The sequence below is a fragment of the Mus pahari genome, chromosome 5 (genome assembly GCF_900095145.1).
Source record: "Mus pahari chromosome 5, PAHARI_EIJ_v1.1, whole genome shotgun sequence".
NCBI classification, from domain to species: domain Eukaryota; kingdom Metazoa; phylum Chordata; class Mammalia; order Rodentia; family Muridae; genus Mus; species Mus pahari.
In genome coordinates, this window is record NC_034594.1 from 153,554,484 (window position 1) to 153,577,891 (window position 23,408).

At 47.9% G+C, this 23,408-nt stretch overlaps 1 protein-coding gene across 1 annotated transcript in view; it reads left to right on the forward strand.

Moving 5' to 3' along the window:
• Positions 1–23,408, forward strand: part of Cnih3 (cornichon family AMPA receptor auxiliary protein 3) — a 119,628-nt gene that overhangs the window by 1,077 nt on the left and 95,143 nt on the right. The window lies entirely within an intron of this gene.

The window sequence follows — 23,408 nt, forward strand, 5'->3', positions numbered from 1 at the left end:
ATCTCCCCTGTCCTGGGGCAGGAGACACAGCTCTTGGCATCCTGAGACCAGGCGGTACCGTGCTGCGCGCCTACTTGCCTTGGCTGGAGCCAGTGGCCGGTGGAGTCTCCCTGCCGGGCACATCCCTGGGCGTGGCAAGGTGTCCCAGCCCGACCAGGAGTGGTGGCTCAAAACCCCATCTGCCCGGCTTCCGCACCCCACCCCCCTTCTCTTCTGCCTGCAGGAGAGAAGAAGCGCTGCCGGTGTCCCAGGCAATTAGTCAAGTAACTATAACAACTAAACATTTAAAATGTCAGCATCTGTGGTGGGTTGCGTTTAGACATAATTGGAGACAAAGTGGAAACACAACCAGAGCGCCTTGTAAGAGGAAGCAAGGAAAGGCCAGGCAGGAAGGGAGGGAAATCAAGAGAGATGGGAGTGAAGAGAGAAGGACGGAGGAAGACCGGGATAAATAAGGTTCTAGGTTCTGTGGATCTGACCAGGTGGATCACCCCCAGGGCATGAGCTTCCACTCGCCATGGAGTGCAGACGGGTCCTAGGTCGTCAGGTGTGGTGTGTGGAGCTGTGTGGATCAGAGGACTCCTAAAGAGAGTAAGGAGGAGGACGCAGGAGGATCTGATCTCCTGGGGACTGTGTCACATTTCACAAACCCTTGACCCACTAGCTTCCTTCCGTGGATGCTTATGGGCCCCATTCTCACTCTGGGAAGGCTGATCAGAAGGGCCAAGGTTCCAGTGATTGACAGGCACCATTAACACAGTCTTGCCCTTCCAGAGGGGTTGGAGGTAATGGAGGGACCCTAAGAGGAGCTCCTGGAGGCCTGGTTCTGGGGAGCCTTGGAGAGATTGTGTACAACAGGAGATGACCTAGAAGGAAGAAGACTGAGGAGCAGTTGAGATGCTGATGTTTTGTCTGAGTAGTCTGTAGTGTGAGAGGGTTTATCTTAAAATAGAACCCCGAGTCTCCTGCTCTAAGGGGCCAAGTGACAAGGAGCAGAGGGAACAGGCCTGGGGAGGAGGAACTGAAAAGACCCTGTAGATCACATCTAAGCTTCTGCTTCTTCCTAAGCTTGCATAATCGCTTACCATTTGGATTAGGGATATAGAAATAAGAGAGAGGGGGGTCCATCCGATGTAGGAATTTGAGGGCTAATAGAAAAAGTCAGTTAGATGTGATGGGATTTTGTCCTCTTTGCCCTGGCATGCTGGATCTGTTCTACTGCACTGTTCTAAAGGTACTTTCTCAGCTTCTTCCTATTTGCAAAGGCTAACATATCCTTGAAGGCTAATACTTAATTTGGCATTTCTTCCTGGTTTTGCTTTGTCTGTAGAGTAGGAGGTCCTGAGAATACCTCTGATTCCTTCAGACGTGATGTTCACTGCACTGGCTCCTGAAGCAGGGTGGGCCACCAGAAAGAAGTCTCTTCTCCCTGTGTGTGTGTGTGTGTGTGTGTGTGTGTGTGTGTGTGTGTGTGTGTGTAGGGATGGGGAGGGATATACAAAACTCTAGGACCAGTTAATAAAGTAGATAATTTGGGAAGTTCAGTTGCACAAGAGACATCTGAATGACAGTTGCATGTCCTAGTGATCCTGTGCTGGCCTCTGACCTCAACTCTCTTCTCCCAATCTGAGGGGTACAACAGAATCAAATCCCAAGTCAGGTCCTGGTGGCACCCCTGGTGGAAGTGACATAGTGACAACAGGGTCAGTCCCTGTTCCCTAGTTTTTACCTTCTCTCTGAATCAAGCAGTCCTCACCACAGAACTCTGGTACCTGAACACTGAAAGGGGAACTCAGAAACACTCTGACCTCTCGAGACACACACACACACACACACACACACACACACACACACACACACACACACACACTGTGCTTCTGGGTCATTGGTTGAATGGTGTAATCATTTCAATCAAAAACGCAGGAGCGTTAGTAGATGGTGCATTTGCCTTCCTTCCGGTATCTTATGTTTCTACACATTTCCTGATCTGGTGAGTCATACTGATTGCTGAGAATGGATTGGCATCCCAAGTAACGAATTGGCATTTAATAAAAAGTGGTTAAAATGTCATCGCCCTGGGCTAACAGAGATGTAGGGAGTATTTTCCCTCCTTTTTCCTATTTATTCCTACAGGTGCATACCTACTTAAGGAGAATAATAGAAGTTACTATTTATCCACTATGTCGTTTGGAGAGGACCTGTCAGGTGTATCTCCAGTTATCTCGCCTCCCTTCCCCAACTCTCCCCTGGATGTCTAGAAACAAAGATACAGGAGGCTGGTTAACAGCACATTTAAGTCTTGATATTTTTTTGTCTTGAAAAACATCTATCTGCATTCAAATGAAGTTACTTCACATCAGCCATCATCTCTGAGTGCATTTTTCTTGCTTTGCAGAAGGAAAGAAAAGCCGAGGGTTGTTTGTTTGCTTGTTTTTAGACCATGGCTCTGTGTTCTTCACGTATCTTGTCTCTTACATGCCAGGGCATCCTTTACTCCCCACAGATGACTTTTTACACACGAAGAATCCATGGCTCTGAGAGACTCTGAAACCTGTCCAAGCTTGTGCTGCTAGTATGTGTTAGGCTTGGGATTCGAACTGAGTCTGTGAGACTCTTATGGCCAAGTCCTTTCTCCAGCTATAATCCCTGGCTTTGAATTGTTGATTTAATAATAGTTGCTACCCAAAACATTACTTTCCATATAAGTAAAATATTTAGAGTTAGAGTTTCTGACTGGAGTATAACAAGGCTCACAGTATTGACATGTAGTCCACACTGGCCTGGAACTCACGCTTGCCCTATCTTCATCTCCAAAGTGCTAGCTAGGGCTGTGGGCATTTACTAGTGCACCCAGCTCTGTGCATTCTTCTTTAAAAGAAGAACCTCTATTTCATCTTCTTACAAATTAGGCTTTTACTTACAAAAGCAAAAGGATACGGGATCCTTTCCAAAAAGTTTGAAAATACAACAATATGCAATGAAAAAGCTACCACCCATCTTTCCGTCTATAAAATATTGGATTAGGTGCTGTGTGTGTGTGTGTGTGTGTGTGTGTGTGTGTGTGTGTGTGTGTGCATTTTAAAAGCTGCATGTGGATGTTTAGAGGAGAAAATCTCACAAGTGTTCTGAGCGGCTCACTCTGCGGAGTGATGTCTGTTTCCAGCCAGTCTGAGATGAACAGTGTTTACTCACAATTCAGAATCTTTTCTGCTCCAGCTTGGCCGAGGCTGTATGCAGACGGTCTCATTATATAAACACAGATGAAGCCGTTCTTTGAAAAGATCAAAGATGCATTACCATTTATTTCAAGCTTTTAGTTTTCCAGGTTTTTTCATATCAGTCTATCCATCTATCCGTCTGTCTGTTTATCCACCTGCCCATCTGCCCACTCGCCTGCCCATCATCCATCCATCCATCCATCCATCCATCCACCCACCCACCCACTCACTCACCCACCTATCTATCTATCTATCTATCTATCTATCTATCTATCTATCTATCATCTATCTATCTATCTATCTATCTATCTATCATCTATCTATCTATCTATCTNATCTATCTATCTATCTATCTATCATCTATCTATCTATCTATCTATCTATCTATCTATCTATCTATCTATCTATCATCTATCTATCTATCTACCTACCCACCTACCTATCTATGAGCATTGGTGTTTGGCCTGCATATATATCTGTGCGAGGGTGTCAGATTCCCTAGAGTTACAAACAATTGTGAGCTGCCATGTGGGTCCTGGGAATCGAACCTTCCTCTGGAAGAGCAGCCAGTGCTCTTAACTGCTGAGCCATCTTCCCATCCCCATTTTCCAAGTTTTTAATCTCTAGAGTCCCTCTGAACTTTGGTAACTAACAAATAAAGTTAGCTCCCTGTGAAGCTCTTTAGAAGGACTTGATGTGTCACTTCATCTTGAAATGGGTTTGGGCTCATGGTGACATTTGCTCTTGGAGTTTGAGTGGACCTCACAGGCAGTAATGAGTACCAGTTGACTGAGGAGCAAATTTCCCTAGACAAAGTGTCTCCATTGCTGAACTTTTCAGCCAGTTCTAGCCTGCCACAGATCCAGTCACTAGGATTAGGTATCAGTTTCTCTAGTTACCCATCCGTAAAAAAAGAAAGGGGGCAGGTGTTTTGTGAAACAGGACCCTTGGGGCTCAGTGTAGCACTTTCCCCAGAGACCCTCTTTGACCTGCTCTGAGCCAGGGGCAAGCATGAATACTTTCCAGGGCTTCCCTGGCTTCCACAGCTGGTCTGTTTGAATCAAGCCATCCTCCTGCATCCAGGGTAAGGTACCTGCAGCAGCTGCCTTCCTTTCCATCCCCTGCCTCCGCATGGTCTCTCTCCATCTCTGCAGAAAGAGAAGAATCATTTCTGCCCATCCTTGGCTCCACAGCTGAGGATGATCCTGGGGGCACAGAGATGCTTAATCATCTTTACAAAAGATTCTCCAGCTCTTTTGCTTCTGGCTGCCCTGGAGACCACACCCTAGATAGCAAGGGACCCTGCATCCTTTTATGGACCGTGGTGCTTTGGAACCTGGAGAACTACAACTGATGCAAAGAAGACCAACCATTTGGGAGGCTCATGGCCCATGATACTAGTGAGGAGGTTCTTCCCACAGGAGGTGGGGAACACTGACAAACTTGGGGGGGGGCTTTCTGTCTACTGTGGTATTGGTTTCTTGTTTCCACTTGTGGTGAGTGCTGGCTGGCCCAATCCCAAAGCCAGTCTTGTCACTGTTGTATCTCCATCAATCATATCATAAGAACAGAAGAGGGGACAGAGGCTCTGGAAACAAGCCAGTGCTGGCTGGCAGAGCTTCCTCAGTTGCTGATGGTTTTCAGGCTTCCTAAGGTGAGATGCGATGGAGCCACCAAAATAGTTTCCCCTGACTCTCTAGTCTCTGAGCAACGGGCAGGTGAAGCTGTGAGGTCTTGTCATGGACATTTCTGTCTGTACCAACGCTGAGGCCACACTTGCCTTCACTTTCTTCCTGTCCCCTCCAGCTACTGTATTCCATTCTCTACTGTGCATTCCTGTGGCTCTGTGCTTTATTCTCTGGACCTCTTTTCTGCTACCAGCTTCTTTCCGGAAGCTGAGAAGTGCCTCATTTTCCCATCAATGTGCTGTCTGGACAGCATCCTCTTCACTCTTGGCCATCACTGTTGTCTGCCTCTGTGGGCCACCCTCAGAGGCAGATCCACCAAGGATTGGATGTAGTCATGGACACATCCTCACTGACCTATGTTGTGGTCGGTCACCTGGCCTCCTGTCTGAGACTACCTATGACCCCTGACCACACCTCTGCCTATCATTCCAGGCAGCTCTGGCCCTCCTGCTTCCACTCTGTTTGAGATCCCTGTTTAGACTGTAATTTCCCCTTTTCTCAGGACATTGTGCCTTGAGGACATGATTCTCTTTAAGCTCATCTGTCACTTGGCTCATTTGTGCACATTTTTTTATTTTTTCGAGACAGAGTTTCTCTGTGTAGCCCTGGCTGTCTTGTAACTCACTTTGTAGACCAGGCTGTCCTTGAACTCAGAAATCCNCCTGCCTCTGCCTCCAAAGTGCTGGGATTAAAGGTGTACACCACCACCGCCTGGCTATCTCTGCACATTTTAATGTGACCATGTTACCTTTATGGTGAGAGCCCCCTGTTTAGTGACAATTTTGGAGTTTTGGTTTCTTTGAAGAACATAGAAATAGTATGGGAATATGTTTTCTTTTTAATCCCAGGTGTGGGATGTGGGACTACTTCAGCTTGTCCACAGCAGGTGACTATGATTTGCCTCACGCTCTAGCAGGGGTGTGATTTTGCCAGCTGTAGTTGGTCTCTGTGATTGTGTGACACTTGGAATCCTGCAGACTTTTTAGAGGATATATAAATGCTAGGGCCCTGAGAAGTATGTTGCTGTTGTTGTTGTTGGTGGTGGTGGTTTGTTATGTAGTTGTGCACAAAGAAGAAACAAGAAGAAATCAGATATCCCAATGACGAAGATTAAACTTGCCCCAGGGAACCCAATGCCCCTAATCAGCAGAAAACAGTCTAACAATGACATTGCTTCCTTTCTGACCCCTGACTTCTATTCCCTTTTCTCTCTTATCTAGTGTTAGGGGTTGACAGGGTGGAAGAAAAAGCATGGGGAAGGGTGGAAGAAAGAAGATTCCCACAAAGTAGCCAAAGACAGCTACACTTTTGTGCCAAGAATGAACTCACATACCCCTCTGCTTCCAGCCTAGAGCCCCAAGAGCTTCTGGCATCCAGGTGAATGCACGTGTGGCCTTGGCTGGTCCTTATGATAGTCTCTGCCCATCAGTATGGCTTGGGTCTGAGTTGTGAACTTTCTCCATACATAAACTTTCTCTTTATGTTTTTGTCACATTCTTGGGGCCCCAGAAGCTCCTACACTCATGTGTTCATGTAAGGCTCGCTAATATGACACAGTGTGTCACGAGGAGCACTTCGCTGCCCTGCACTGATATGACACAGCCTGTCATGAGGAGTACCTCACTGCCCTGCCATCTTGGTCTTTCCTGTTGCTATAACAGAACATGGTAGACCAGGTAGTAGAAACGAGTTTATTTGGCTCATAGTTCTAAGATCTAAGAGCTACCCCTGGCAAGGGTCTTCTCACTACATCACACCATGATGGAAGGCACCACTTGGCATGAGAGCATGTGTTGGGAAGCAGGGGATGGCTTCCACATTATGCTTTTAGAAGTAACTCCGCCTATGGCATCAGCCTTGGTCCATTCATGTAGGTGGTATCCATGACTTCATTGTCCCTTAAAGGTCCCACCACTTCATACCATCCCAACAGCAATTAAATTTCAACATGATTTTTAATGAAACAACCAGAGCATAGTACCCACCCTGTAAGAACGTCTCTGTGTATGCTCTGGGAAGTTCATTTCTTCCTTAACTCTAGCCACAGTCTCCCTTTTGTTGAAGCTGCTGCCTTCTGTGAACACGTTTCCCCGAACCCTCAGTGCCTCACCCCACAGCCGTGTCTCCAGGCCGTCTGATGTGCTAAGTTTCTTCTTCCAGATTGGCTTTGACTTCCCGGATCCCGCCCACATTCTCTTTATTTTCTTCCATCAGAGACAATACACTGGGGATGGATCCGTCTTCCAGGTCTGGGTATTTTGCCAGCTGTGTTTCTTCCCTGTTCCTAAGCTAAGTCTTGAGAGTCTTTGACCCCTGCCCTATGTCCACAGTGCTTATTCACTCAGTGTCTGCCAAGGACACCAAGGGCCCTCTGCTGGACGGTCTCTGGGTGTCAGTTTATAGAGACCTCTTTGTGGTCTGGGCATCGCTGTTCATTCTTGCCTTCCTGGTCCCTCTAGTCCCAAGTTGTTCCTGGATCATGCTTGGGTTTTTCTCTCTACTCTGAACATTTTCTCACCTTTCTCCTGGTTGTTTTCTTTCTTTCTGCCTCTTAAACTTGAACTTAGAACAGGCCTGAGTCTGCCTCCATGAGCTGCCGGCCCCATTCCCATTGTTCTACACTGAGCCTATGTGTCCTCGTCACTCAAGGCCTCGGTGGAGCTGGTCCTTAGCTTCAGACCTCTCCGCTTCTCCTCTCTCAGTTATCATTAAGCATTAAGTTTTTGTCCCTGGAAGAGTGAACTTGTGAAAGATTTGTTTGGGCTCTATGATCCAGATGGCTTTGGGTTTCTATTGAGATAGTCCTTCAGGGGTATGAAGCAGTGTAAAATCGTAAATCACATTAACCAGGAGGCAAGGAGAAAGAGGATGAAGAGGTTGAGGTCCCACAATCTCCTTAAAAGGTCACACCTGAGTGCCTGGATGACCTCCTGGTAGGCTTCACTTCTGAAAGGCTGTCTTTAATGTGTGCCCTCTTGGGACATGCACCATTCAAACACAGTCACCTGTCTTCTCTGCCTCATGGCCCCTCTGCCTTGGGGCAGGCTTGATTTGTTCTTCCTGGGAGCATCATATCACTTCAAAACTGGCCTCCTGGGTTTTCATCCCACTCAACTGAATCCATATGCTACCACCCTTTCCTGAGTGAGCTCCAATAGCTGAGAGAATCTCTGCATGTCATCTCCAGAATGAAACCCTTTCTGAACTCTCTTACCCACAAAGCTTAGCCGACTTCCGAGGCTAGGTCCAGCCAATGGTTTCACCCCACATGACATTGTCTGTTCCAGTCAGTTCCCTGGTTACTCATCCCTTTCCTTACTGGGCTGACTGAATTCCAGTCTTACATTTCCCGAGAAGCCTCCACTGCCCCTCATTTAGTTCCCCTGTCCCCCTTCCACCCCAAGGTTTCACTGGTCTCGCAGCACTAGGCTACAGGTTCTTGGGGATTAGAACAGCTCCCATCTGTTGTGGCCTCAATATCCAGCACATGGGTGGTGTGATGATTAGAGCTGTTACTGCAGAATAAGTGAATTCAGCATCTGGCTAATTTACTGGGCCAGCCAAGCTTGACAAACTCTCCCTTGATGAATAGTTTCCTAGACGTACAATAGTCTTATAGATGGTTTCTAAAATTATACAATCCTGGACCTGCAGGAGGCATCTCAGGTCTGGTGGCTCTGTCTGCAAGGGAAGGTTCCCTATTGTTCTGTTGCTGTGAAGAGACAACATGACCAGGGCAGCTCACAAAAGGCATTTAATTGGGGGCTTGCTTACAGTTTCAGAGGGTTAGTCGTGTTCATCATTACAGGAAGCATGGCAGCACACAGGCACAATGCTGGAGCAATAGCTGAGAGCTCACATCTGATCTGCAAGCACGAGGGAGGAAGGGAGTAAGACTGGACCTGGCATGAGCTTTTGACATCTCAAAGCCCATCTCCCAGTGACATATTTTCTTCAACAAGGCCATACCTCATAATCCTTAAACTGTCCACCTACTGTCTTGGGATAGGGTCTCTTACTAAACTAAAAGCTTGCATTTTTGGCTAGGCTGGGTGGTCAGTGAGCTCTTAGGATCTGGCTATTTCTACTTCACAATGATGGGGTTGCAGGCATGCACAACCATGGCTATTATTATTATTTTTTTAAGTGTAGGTCTTGTGGATTCAAACTCAGGTCCTCATACTTACTCATTGAGCCATCTCACCAGCCCCTGTGATACCCATCAAAATTTTATTACACTTATTATGTATGTATATGTACATGTGTGTGCGTATGTGCACAGGCACAGTACATGCGTGGGGGTCAGAGGACAACTTGTGGGAGTCACTGGTATCTCTTTCTACTATGTGGGTCTTAGAGATCATATTCAGGCTGTTAGGCTTGGTGGCAAGTGTCTTTTCCTGCTATGCCATCTCCCCAGTCCCCATGAGACCCATTTTTGATCATAATTGTGAAATAGACCATTTGTTCACCGCTTGGCAACCAGATGCAGACAATCTCCTTGTGGCTTATGGGGGCAAATATTAAATTCCAGCTGATGTTTTTGCAGTTCAGGTTGCTTCTTCTTGTGGTGGCTTAAGGGACCTTAGAAAGGAAACTGTTCTGAATAGAGGAGAGAAAGAAATTGTTCTGAATAGAGGAGAGGCACCGAGTGAGTCCTGCTAGAGACAGGGAAGCTGCTCCCATGAATTCCACCTCAGACCTGGGTGGTGGGGATGGAGGGTTGGCGAGGGCAGCTGCTGCTGGGGGTGGGGGAGATCACTCATGTCCAGTGTCTGAATATTCATGGGTAATTAAAACTTCTGTATGCTAAATAGCATGGGGAGTCTGATAAAATCCCATAAAGGTCATGAAAACTCCCAAGTGCACAATTAAATCCAGAGTTGGTCTCTGAATACCAATGCAGAACTTAATGATGAGGCTGGCAAATATTTTTAATTTACCATAGAAAGAGAGGCAAACACAGGACTTTCTTACATGTACTAAAATAAAGCTGAAACACAAAGCGGGAACAACGGCAAGGGTGGGCTGATAGACTGAAATGGGGCCACCAGCAATTTTGCATGCATGGTGTGGTTCCTGTGATGGTTAAGTGTCAGCTTGGTTAGAACTAGGATCACCTGGGAGGAGAATCTAAAAGGAGGACTCTCAACATGGGGTTGGCCTGGGAACCTGTGTATGAGGGATTGCCTTAATTAACTTAATCAGTATAAGAAGATTCAGTCCACTGTGGGCGGCACCATTTCCTAAGCACGGTTCTTGAACTGTTTAAAAGTATTGAGAAACAGAGCTAGGCACAATCAAGCAAGTAAGCATGTATATATTCTTCTGTGTACTCATAATCATGAACGTAATGAATCTAGTTGTTTGAAATTCTTTCCTTGATTTCCCCACACGATGATGAGTGGTTACCTGGAATTGTAAACTGACACAAACGTTTCCCCCTGTACCACCCCCCACAGTTGCTTTATGTCAGGATTTTTATCACAGCAACAGAAATGAAACTCAGAAAAGTGCCCTAGATATTAAAAACCATGGGAGGCTTGATTAGATGATCCTTCAGCAGGGCATGGGGTTGAAGACTCAGCTTAAGGTCTTATGCGGTGGATGAAGTTGCTGTAGAAGATACTGGGTGTTGGAGACATCTGCCTACCTTTGAACTTAGTCTCCCACTGGTCACAGTCTCAGGGGACCCAGCACCACAGCAAGACTGTTGACTCTTGGACATGTTTGTTTATTACTCTTGACACTAGGAAAAAAATCACGTCTCCTGGATCTAAATTCTGCATGTTCTTTTCTTCTGTATGCCTCTGTTCCTGTTTTTAATCCATTTTTCACTTCAGTCCTGTGACATGACAAACTTGGGTGGCTCATTTGTATGTGCGTATGTGTGTGCTTGTGTATTCATATATTTTCACGTGTGAACATGTGCCTTGGCTTCTCAACAGATGTAGAAGCTGACCATAACAACACGCTTACAATCTTACTGAGAATTTTAAGGAACATGCTGGATTCATGTTGAGCACATGGCTGGTGGGTGGTGGCCCTCAGACTGTTGACAGGAATAAGTCACCTCTGGGAGCTTCATTTGGACTGTGAAACCAGAAGCTGAGTACAGGCAGGCAAGTGAGCATGGATATATTCTCCCGTGTTCTCACAATCGTGAACGTAATGGGTCTGCTTCATCATTTGAAGAAGAGGATCCAAAGCTTTAGGTGACCCCTGCAAAGCAGTGCCCAGCAGTTGACCCTGCTGGGCAGTATGTGTGGGTGAATACAGCACACACTAGGATGCTCCTGCATCTTCCCTGTGCCTGGAAGAGGCATTGTGGCATGGAGCTGGCTGCTTCCTTCTGTCTCCTGAACTTGTGCACTGTACCTGTTTGGTACAGTGTTCAGGAGCCCAGATATCATTGCCTGAGAAAATGGCTTCTCCAAGGCTCCCTGGATGCTAAATCTCAGGACTTGGTACTTCTTTCTCTCTCTCTCTCTCTCTCTCTCTCTCTCTCTCTCTCTCTCTCTCTCTCTCTCTCTCTCTCTCTCTCTCTCTCTCTCTCCTTTACAAAGGCATTTCATGTATTCTCCTAAGCACCACAGATACTCCGAGGGTCCACATTACCAACATCACCAATGCTCTCTTTATGCTAGTTAGTTTATAATCTCACTTTCAGGTTGGGAGGGGTGGAGGTCTGGCGAGGGTGAGGAGGGCCTTGCCACTTCACAAACACAGTCAGGAAGCCATGAAAGAGGCATGGGTAAGAAGGTGGCCAGCTGGCTTGCCCCTCTAGCTTTCCGTCTGTAGGTGGGCTGTTCATATTCTCCTGGATGCTCAGGGTGGACAGTATGCATGCAGCTCATTAGGGCAGGGGACGTGTGGGAGAGCAGCTGACTGCCAGAGGAGGAGTTCAGAATGGCTCCTGGTAAGGCACACCTCACAGCCCTGTGAGTAAAGAGTTCCTCCCCTGCGCATGTGGCCTCGCTTCTTTCCCCACGTCTAGATTCTGTCCCATGGCCCTGGCAGCCAGGGCCACCTCTAAGGGTCCTTGGAATATGGGCTCTGTAGTCCAGTCTGCCCTGCAGGGGCTCCGAGACCAGAGCCTTCCATAACTACCTGGCTCTGAGGACAGTGTCTTAGAATAATAAGTTGGGCTGAGTTTCTGAGCCATAAAATCATCCTTGGAAGTATAGTCTTGGCACAGTGTCTTTGTGACATTTGCCAGGCCCCGAGTTCAATTCTTGGCACCAGAAAAATAGCTAGAAACAAGCAAAACACAATTAGCCCACTGTAGCTGAAGACTTGGCCATGGCCTCGATACATCCAGGCACATGAAGGGCAGGAGCTGGCTGCTTCCTTCTTTCTTGAGAACTTGTGCAAATGCCAAATGAGTACTGGACTGGGCTGTCTTCTGTCCAGCAGTCAGTTAATTGGTCTAGCATGGCTAGACTCGGGCTGGCTCCCCAGGTTGCCTGTTTCCTTTAGTTCTGTCCTGTATCTACCCTTAACTAAGTGTCCCCTACTACCCTTGAGAGAAAGGGGGTCTCATTAACGCTGCAGTTTCTGCTCTGGGGTCTGTATAGCTTCTCTAACATCTTTAAGTTTGATTTTTTTATTATGGTACAATACAGAAATAATTATTTTCTGAACTGTTTTAAACCTTAAACACATAAGTGTATTGAGTGCATTCTGTACCCATCTGGTACTCATCTCCAGAACTTCACCTCTAAGCTGAAACCCACCCACCAAATAGTAACCCCCATTCCCCTTAGCCCCGGCATCTGCCCTTTCCACTTTCTATGACGTATATACGTCCTGTATATAAGTAAGGTATCTCTACTTATATAAATTGAACATGCAGCATTTTTCCTTTCTGCCTGGCTTATTTCACTTAGCACAGCATCTTTAAGGTCCATCCACGACATGGCATATACCACAATTGAATCCTTACTAGATCGTGTAACGTTCCATTCGATGTACATGTTATATGTCACATACCCACCCATTCATCTATCAGTGTGCACTTGGTAGGATTCTGAATCTTGGTTGTTGACAGGGTTAAGAGATGCCTAGAGAATTGGCCAGGCACACTCTAGGCGTGGCTGCGAGGGCATTTCCAGATGCGACTTGCCACATAGGTAGGCAAACTTAGAAGACTCACCCTGAATGTGAGTGACCCCAACTAGGCTGGGACATGGATGGAGCTAAAGGCTGGAGGAAGCGGAGAGAGGGGAAAACCTGAACTGCGGCACTCCATTCTTCTAGCCTGAGTGTGTGTTTTTGTGTTTTCCTGTTGCCCCCATCTTTGCTCATGGTGTCACAATGATGATTCTTTGGCCTTTGAATGTCAGCTCGAAGTGAGTCTCTAGGGGATTTTATGCCTCCAACCTCAGTCTGGAGATGCATGTTGGTTCCTCTTCTAGCCTCTTGGGCTGAGAAGCCTCTGGCTTTCCCAGGTCTCTGGGCACTGATGGCCTTCATGGGGCTGAGTAGCTTCTGACTGTGTGAGGCAACTCATAAATTTCCTCTTGTAATCATGTACGTTCTTGGTTTAGGTCCTCCATAGAACCCTGACTAATCCTCTTGACTTGCTTCCATCTTGTCATTGTGAATGACACTGCTGTGAACACAGTGTACAGATGTCTGCCCAAGACTGCTACCAGTTCTCCTGTGTAAATACCAGTAGCAGAATTCCATGATCACATGGTATTCTGTGTTTCCTCTAATCTTACGTAAGAAGTTTTCTGAATCTCTCATCTTTTCTGTACCAACTCTCTGCTATTCCTTGAACCTCTGGCCTCCGCCAGATACCATTGGAGTTAATTATACTTCTGTTACTGTGACCAAATACTTAAGAGAAACCGTTTAAGGGCACGAAGAGTTATTTCTGAATTTTAAGTTCATCACGGCAGGGAGTGGTCGAGCAGAATAGGTCACATCAAGGCAGCCAGGCGACAGAGGAGAAGGGAAAGGGGACAAAGACAAGCACATGCCATAAGAAGAGGTTACCAGTCACCTAATTCCTTTATCTGGGCCCAGCTTCCCAGAGTTTCTAGAACTTTCCAAACTAACACCACTAGGGACCAACCAGGCTTCCAACAGTGGACCTCTGGGACATCCCAGACTTGTACATTGCAGTACCTGGCTGGTTTTATTGCATTATTTCTAGTCTGCAAACAATTGTAAAATCCATCTTTATATCGTATCATTAAACTTTAAATGCCAGAAATTATTAATGGTCCTTAAGCAGAGACATTTTTTTTTAATTTAAATTTTAAACCAAAGCCCACTCTTCGAGGAGTCTGCCTGTGACCACAGACATTTCTTCCAAGGAGTCTATCAGGAAGAGGTTATCAGTGTTTCCCATGACCTAGGGCTGAGAATGTTTAGTGCTGTATATGAACTGACAAATACACCTGCTATTAAGAGATAAAAAGGGTGTCTTGCAAATATATATATATGTTCATTAAAACCTGATCTGCATTTCTCAGCTCAAGTCCCTGCAGAGGTGCTGGGGTGAGAGGTGGGGAGGGGTGGACCAGGTAGGCAGCCTTACCAGGCCTGTAAGGAAGCCGAGACTTTCACTGTGGTGCCTGTGCTGTGCACTGCTGTGGGCATGGACTGTCTGGCCAGAGGGAGCCAGAGCTGATGACCCTTTGAAGGTTGAGTGTAAGATAGGCTTCGACTGACCCGTTGAAAAGCCCTAGGCAGGCTTCTTATGTGCCTTCTTCTTTCATCTGCTTTCCATTCATATTCTTTTCAGGTATACTGCCACTTATATTGTTTACATTGTATCCAGCAGCAGACAGGTGAAGCTCAGCTCTTCACCACTGCCCTGCAGGGGCTCTGGGCGGGCTGCTTCAGAAGTCTGTGGTTATAATGGTCCTAGGATAGGGGACTCAGGTTCCCTCCCCCTTCCTCCCCTCCTCTTTCCTTTACTTCCCCAGCCTTCCCCCCCCCCCACCCCTTTGCTCCTTTCTCCATTGCTCTTGGGCTCCTTTTCTTTCTTCTCTGCGTGTGCCTCAGATCTCCTGAAGGCTGCACAGTATCACTTAGCCCAGCTGGTAGGTTCCAGGGCTGGGAAGTAAACTGCCACCACCTCCCACCTCCATGATGTCTGGAACCGTGGGCTGACATTTCCAAAGCATCAGTCTTCAGCAGATTTTCTGTTTCTGTGTTCACATGGTCCATTTTGACTCTGGGATCCATTTCTCCTGCTGGGGAAAAGTGCAGGGGAGGAGAGAGAGTCTTGGCACCGGCTCCTTTTTTTTTCTCTCTCATTGGCAACTGATTCATGAACTCTAAAAAAAGAGTTGATAGCAACATGGCTGGCTAGCAGTGGCAGCCCAGATGGCCCCCTAGATAATAGAGACATTTGTATCTTGGCTAAAAGAAATATTTAAATGTGTTCTGCAAACCTGGTTAGGAAAAGGAATTAGCAACTTCTCTGACGGAGTGTGGGTAAGGGAAGGGTTAAATGATGATGGAGTTCTGGCAAGATGAGGAAATAGGCCTTCAGAAGAGTCAGGATGTGGGCAGGTAGATCATGAGGGTATCACTCTATTTAATGGGTATCCCTGGATACCAGGAGAGAGGTCCACGGTGAACCTGGGTGTGTGGGCTTTGTGTTACATGTCTGACTGTTGTGTCCATTTTATAAACTGCTTCACGGTGTTTACAGACAGACCAGGACCCAACAGGACCAATTTGGAATAGTTGGATAGAAGACCCCATTTCCCAGCCCTGTGGTCACTGGGAAACAACCATAATGGCCACATTCTATTACAATGACCCTGAGCTGCTTAAAATCTGGAACAGACATTTGTTGTCCTTATTGTCACAGGTCATCATAGGTCATTGGGTGGAGCAGGGGCCCTTCATTTGATGGGGGTTCTGGATTGCCATGGCAACAAACTAGTGCTGGGGGCTCACAAGGATGGAGTGGGAAAAAAGGCGGGGAACAATTTTTTCTTTCTTTCTTTCTTTCTTTCTTTCTTTCTTTCTTTCTTTCTGTCTGTCTGTCTGTCTGTCTGTCTGTCGGTCTGTCTGTCTGTCTGTCTATATGTCTGCCTGCCTGCCTACTTCCCCCCTTTCTATTTAAATAAGGTCTTTCTATTGAGCCCTGACTGTCCTAGAACTTGCTCTGTAGACCAGGCTGGGATTAAAGACATACACCACCGCATCCAGTTTGGGAACAAATTCTTAAGCTCTACTGAGATGGAGTGTGTTGGATGGTGGGTGGGGTGAGTATGGGGTCATTCTCTGAAGACAGGACAGGGCTTGAATGGATGTGCTATCGCTTGAAGCCACTCCATCACTGCTGGGCTGAGACTGATCCCAGACTACTTTTTCTTGGAGGTTCTGGAAACCGATTGGGAGTTGAGCAGAGGCCAGCAGCACATATGTGCTGACTGGAGAAAAGTCTGGTGCTTGGTCCTGACACGGTTTTCTCTCATTGGTTGGCAGTTTTAGACACCAAGTCGTGGCCTAGAAAGGGGCCAGCAGCTGACAGGCTGTGTGCTCTCAACGACCCCGCCCCCCCCAACCTCAGGCAGGCCCCCCCCACCCTCAGAGTCTGCATCTCCTTGTGTGTTCGGTGTAGGGTCTGGAGGAGACGACCGGAGACCCACCAGTTCTGGGTCCCGCCATTCTTCTACCTCTTGCTGTCATCGTCCTTTCTGTTTTCTTACTCAGATTTTCTGGTCCCTCTTACAGTCTCCAGTTCTGTGAAGGGGTATATTGTTAAGTTCTTGGAAATCAGTCTAAAGAGGGATTTCTGGAAAGGAACTGGTACTCACTGAATGGAGGGAAACAATCTAGAGAGCCAGCTTTACAGTGCAGAATAACCAGCCTTCGCTTCTCTCTCTCTCTCTCTCTCTCTCTCTCTCTCTCTCTCTCTCTCTCTCTCTCTCCCTGTCTCTGTCTCTGTCTCTGTCTCTTTCTCTGTCTCTGTCTCTAGAAGATCATGTACATAGTTACTTTTGGCTAAGTATGACAGGGTTTCAGGCACAGTGGAAGTACCCAGGTCACTGTCCCTCTAGGACTGTGCTAAGGGAGAGGGAACAGAGAGAATTCTGCAGAGTTCAGACCATAGGAAAAGTGTGGGTGACCAGAAATGCCAACATCCACTGCCTGGTCACTAGCTCTTGTCTTTTAGCTTCTCATCTGACTCAAGAAAAACAAGCATCTCACTAAAACCAGAGTTGCTATCTTGTTGTCACAGATCCTTGAATGTCTTGCCTTTCTGTGAGCTGGGGGCAAAGACCTTCTTTAGCTCGGTTTTGAGCTTGATGAGGCCGCCCAAGGTCTGGCCAGCAGGACTGAGTCACTGGGCTGACAGCTCTGAATGTGGTCCTCCCCCAGGTGATGACTGTCCACCAGCCCTTAGCAAAGGGCCTACCTTCTCATGACCAGCACTTCTGAGGGCCCTGGAGGCAGCAGCGTGCTTTTATATCAGGCATGGGCATCGTTCCCCACCCCTGCAGCTCCACAGCAATGCAAAGCACCAAGCTACCTAGCAAAGCACCAAGCTACCTAGCAAAGCACCAAGCTACCTAGCAGTCTGAGCAAAGCACCAAGCTACCTAGACAGAAGGAACGGCCGCAAGTGCAAATCAAGAGTAAGAAAAAAGAGTCCCCAAACTTAAGGGGACCAGCTTAACATAAGGAACTGAGTCCGATCCCCACATCATACATAAAGAAGCTAGGTATGGTGGCAAATGCTTGCAACCCTAGAGCAGCAGAGGCAGAGGCAAACAGATCCCTTGAGCTTGCTCACCAGCCAGCCTAGCCTAGTTGGTGAGCCCGAGGCTAGGGAGAGACCCTGTTTCAAAGGCTTTGGATGGTACCTGGGCAATGATTCCTGAGGTTGATGTCCTCCACATTCCTCTGCACACACTGAGTGGTTCTTCGCTTTACACTGCTGCTGACCCACCATGATCCCATGAACCTGTGCTGAGAAGTCCCCTGTTACACACAGCCAGCCAGGCAGGACCCCTTCAGCCCTGTCTGTGTCACTCCATATGACCCTCACATCCCCACCAGCCTACTGGTTTTTAAGGATTGTAGAACTGGCAACTCGCCTTAGTGCAGAGTACGTGGTTTGGCTCTGTGAATGGGAGGTGGCAGGGTTCACTTCCTTTTTTTTTTTTTTTTTTTGAGACAGGGTTTCTCTATGTAGCCCTGGCTGTCCTGACACTCACTCTGTAGAGCAGGCTGGCTTTGAGCTCAGAAATTTGCCTGCCTCTGCCTCCCAAGTGCTGGGATTAAAGGAGTGTGCCACCACGGCCCAACAATGGTTTGCCTCTTAAGGGGAGCTGTCATACTGTGCTTCAGAGCTGTGGGCTGCCTGGCTCTTCTGATAAAAGCAGTTCTGCTCACCATTCTGGGATGGTTACACAGGGGTCAGAGGAAGTAAAAGCCACAAGAGAAATGGCTGTGGTGGTAGCATGCCAATTAGAAGTAAGTTCTGCGAGGAAGATGGTGAATGCAGGGTCTAGGATCTGTGTTGATCCAGATGCCATGGGACAGCCCCGCTGGCTGTTGTTCACACGCATGCGTGCCCCACCGAAGCCGTGTGAAAAGCTTAGCTGCTGACTGATCCACTCCCTCGTTTAAAAATGCCCTTCTTCTATTAACACACTAATCACCACATTTGTGCAAGAGGAACAATACAGCCAGCTAGGTAGCCCTCCAAACCTCAGGGCAATGAGAGGGCTTGAGCCAGGAGCAGTTTGACAGCCCTGCTGCTGGCAGTGTTCACTCTTTGTCCTGGCTGTCTGTGCTGTCCGTGGTGGGCATGGGTGGAGGTGAGGGGGTTTCGAATCCAGACTCCTAGGACTATCTGGAACCAAGAGTCCTTTAACCCCAGAGGCAAGGTGACATGGCTGAGGAGGCCACAGCTGTGGGAAGCAAACGCGGAGGGAGCTCTTAGTCCTCTATGTACCAGACTGTGAGCGCTTTATAGCAACGTACGTCGAAAGTATGGACGATGTGGCCTTGGTCCTTTCAGTTGTGTGTGCCAAGAAGTCACAACTGGATTTGATGAATTAGCTTGTTTTCAGATGAGATAAAGAGGTATGTGTTAATTAAATAAGAAATACATAATGGGATAAAGAGGAATGTGTTAATTAAATAAGAAGTACATAGTGATAATTCTAGAACTCAGGAGTATGGTAAGTTCAAGGCTAGAATGAACTACATAGCACAAGCCTCTCTCAAAACCAAACCCAAAACCAACCAAACAAACAAAAACAACAAAAATCAAAGTAGCAAGTGGGACTGGAGAGACGGCTCTGTGGGTACAGAGCTTGCCGTGTAAACATTAGGGACTGAGCTCAGATCCTCAGGATCCATGCAAAAGTCCAGATGTGCCGGTGCACATCTGTAATCTCAGCACTGGGAAGAAGACTCGGATGGAGCCTAAAGGTTCACTGGGCAGCCAGTCTACCAGTCTTGCTGGTGAGCGCCAGCTTCCGTGAGAGACCCTGTCTCAGAACAGGGTGGAGAGTGGTAAAGGACACTCAGCATGAATCTCTTGTCTACACACACACACACACACACACACACACACACACACACGCACACAGACACAGAGAATTATATAATTAATATTAAGCTAATCCCCATGTTTTAAATATCACACAGCCCTGAGGAAAGTGTTGGGGGGGTCTTGAGTGTTTCATTTATATATTATCTATCATCTCTCTCTTTTTAAAAAAAGATTTATTTATTATATGTAAGCACACCGTAGTTGTCTTCAGACACCCCAGAAGAGGGCATCAGAACTCATTACGAATGGTTGTGAGTCACCATGTGGTTGCTGGGATTTGAACTCAGGACCTCTGGAAGAGCAGTCAGTGTTCCTAACTGCTGAGCCAACTCTCCAGCCCCTATCTATCATCTCTTGATCTACCAATCAGTCTATTAACAGTCTATCCTACTTTATATCACCTACTTATTATCCACCCATCTTTCTGTCATCCATCGTTTATCTTTATCTGTCTACCTGTCTATCTACCTAGGCACTTACTCAGTTAGTATCCATCCCTAGGAGATGATCTTCTCCTGGTAGGAGCAGGCTTCTGTCTGAGAGGCAGGCATGAGATCACAAACCCTAACCCAGAGTTATACTGCACCTGGGAGCCTAGCTCAGAGCCACTCCCAACAAACAGCCCCTCCCTGGCCTGCTGTTTAATTATCAAGCAAGACAGAGACACTCGCCTCTGTTCTCCACGCTGAGTTGGTTATCAACCCCTCCTCTGCTTTGACAGTCTTTGTGTAAAGTGTGAAGGCCACATATTTTCAGGAGTGTGTTATCCGGTCACTATAAACCATTGTGGGAGCTCTTCGGTGGTCTTATTGCTTCTGTACAGTCTGGTAGGCCACAAGGCTGGGCCAGGTTATGACTGGGTGTTGCCAAGTGGTGACTGAGGTCTTATTGCGTGAATTGTCTGCTTACCACCACCACCGTCTCAGCCCATAGGGACAGAGCACTGTGGTACTGGCAGTCTCTCAGGCCCCTCCTTGCCTCTATGCCATTCCAACATCTGCCCTCTCTGTCCCTCCAGCTATCCCCACTCTGCCAGTGGCATCTGCCACTCTTGTCTGCAGAGTCATATTTGCTTTTCAGACAGGTGAGTAAGGAAGAAAGAGAAATTAAGCAGTAACGTTTCCTGTTTACAGTCTCCAGGGCAGAACCCCCGACTGTTCCCCATCCAACAATACAGGGGAGAAAAGGCTCACATTGTGCCACTCGGAAACACTGCGTGTCCCTGGGAAGGTGTGGGCAGCCTTCAGAGGCAAGGCTATCCTGCAGTTTAGACTCCACACTTCTGAGGGTCAAAGCAGCCTTTTTGGGTCTTAATCATCTGTCTAGGTGATTGACACACGGCCCCCGAGAGATGCCCCAGGTGAGACACTTTGGAGTGTGGGCACAGGATTCTGGTGAAGAGTTAAGAGCGGTCAGAGATTCCCAGGCCCGGAGGATGGGCAGGCTTTGGCTCAGGCCGTGTCCCCTGGTTTATCTTTTTTGTCTCTTCTTGTCTTCGGCATCTTCCTGGGTCTCATTTTCCTGCCCTGTAAGGAAGAGGTTGCAGGGGTAGCGGCCTTGCTGTCCCTCCTTTCCCACCCCTGGCCTCATCTCCCAGAGGTTTCCGTGGGTTCAGGGCTCCACTGGACAGGCAGCACCTAGGAAGCTTCTGGAAGCAGTGGTGCTGCCCATCAGTCTGGTATCGTGTCTCTATGACCGCACATCAGGTGACAGCCATGATGTCACATCACTCCTCTTCCTCTCACCGGGCTCACACACCAAGCCCTCCGCTCCACGGTCCCTCCTCTGGGAAGTTCCTGATGATTCTGCCTCATACACCCAGGATTCCTGTTTGACTTGGGGTTGACCTAAGGTGCTGTGTGCCTCTCTCCACAGGCAGGGAGGCCTCCTGTGTTGCCTGGGAAGTGGACTCCCTGGCTGATGGAGAATTCTTTCTTCGTTAAGGAGACTCCTGTGTAGCTCCTCCCATCCCTTCCCCAGCAGGAAGGCAGGGAGGGACCCAAGGGCTCCAGGAAGGAGCTACCTTTCTAGTGGTCCTCCTTGGGAACTTAGGAGCTGCAGCCCCGCTGGCTCCACTTAAGCCTCCTTCACGATGATGATGGGATTCAGGCCTGTGTGGGATCCCCATATCTTCCAGCTGCAGCAACATCGGCTACCTGTCTTGGGACCTTCCTTTCTCTCTTGCTGCTCCTGAGTGTGTAAGTGTGTAAGGGAGCCCTAGGCTTGTAGCAGTTGTGTGCTCCCTGCCCGGCTTCCCGTGCTGGCCTAGACCTTGATGTCCTCTTCTAGAAGGCAGAGCTTCAGCGCTCCGGCTTGAGGAGGGCTGCTTAGAAAAAAGCCCCTTCTTGGCAAAGGATGTCGGTGTCGGGAGAAGCCACATGCTCTCCAGGGTGACTCAGAGCTTCCTAGACTCTTTGTGTCTCTCCGGATCCCGTGATCACTGAATAATTTATTTACCCCTCAGCACCCCCACTTGCCTCTCTAGCTATTCTCTGCTCATTAGTGCTGTGCCCAGAGTGGGCAGGGAGGAAGAACCGTGGAAATGAACACCCCTTCGCTGGCTCTTGGGCACCGCACTGTCTAGAGACCTGGTGGCAGGGATCAGTGCTGAACTTAGGCACAAGATGCTGGGTGGTGCAGGGGGAACTTCGCCGCCATCTGCTGAGACTGCACTGTGTGTATCACTGAGTGGTTAGATGATGTGGATCAGGAGCTGTCCCCACTGGCTGGATGCAGCCACTAATTCTTTCCTAAGCATTAGTTCTGAAGGTGAGGGGGAAGGAACACTTGATCAGGAGCAAGGATGACAGTGCTTACAGTTCGGGGGAAGAACTGACATTCAGCAAAGATGAGGTTTTTTCCTTTTCTTTCTTACTTTTTTTTTTTTTTTTAAACATTATGTATACTCCATTTGCTTCATGAACACTGAAGCTTTAGGATGCCAAGGTTTGCTTTCTGTGTAACCGGCATGTGAAGATGCTGTGGGTGGTCTTCCAGGCTGTGTGTGGAGGAGAGATGGGGGTTGTTATAGAGAAGGAAGGGGAAGGTGCCTGGGCTAAGCCTCCCAGACACTGCACCTGTTAGATAGCAAGAGGTCTGGCCCCACTGCAGGAGCCCAGTACAGGAGTCTGGTGAGATGTGCACCTCTAAACCCACTAGTTATTTCTCTGCAATAGCAAATAGACCTGCCTGTGCCTGACAGAGTGGGGAGCCCTTCGCCATCCTCCTTGCTGGGCCCTCTGGACTTTCCGCTGGCTTTTATCGCTGCTCTCCAGTCCCCTGCACTGTAGTCCAAGGCTCTGGGGATGTTCATAGAGCACTTGTGGTGGAGAATCCGGTCTCTCCTGTACCCTCCTTCCTGCCTTCCCTTCCTGGTCCTGCCATCAGCCCAGGCTCTGAAGGAAGCTAGGACCACACGAAGCCCACAGGCAGGGACTCTGTTCACATAGCTCGGGCACAGTCCAGGAACCATGTTGAGGAGCCTTCCACCTGAGAGACACAGCTCACTCTTCCTCCTCCCTCTCTGTCCTTCCCCCAGACACACATCCTTTCTTCATGCTCTCCACCCTTAGCGTACGTCTCTTGTCACTGGACAGGTAAGAAAGGTACATTTCCAAATTCTCTCAACTGCCCAGGCACCCACTCTCCCACTGGCAGCTAATAGAAGAAACTGGTTGTCCATTAGAAGATTGGCTTCTCAGGGGAAGGGAGGATGGGATGGGGGTTTCTGGGAGCGGGGAAACTGGGAAAGGGGATAACATATGAAATGTAGGTAAAGAAAATATCCAAATAAAAGAAAAAAAGAGTTAAAATTATTAAGTTAGAACTATATTATAATCACCCAGAATAACTCTTTTTATAAAATTAAAAGAAGGAGGAGAAGGGGAAGGGGAAGAGGAAGGAGGAGGAGGAGGAAGAGAAGGAGAAGGAGAAGGAGAAGGAGAAGGAGAAGGAGAAG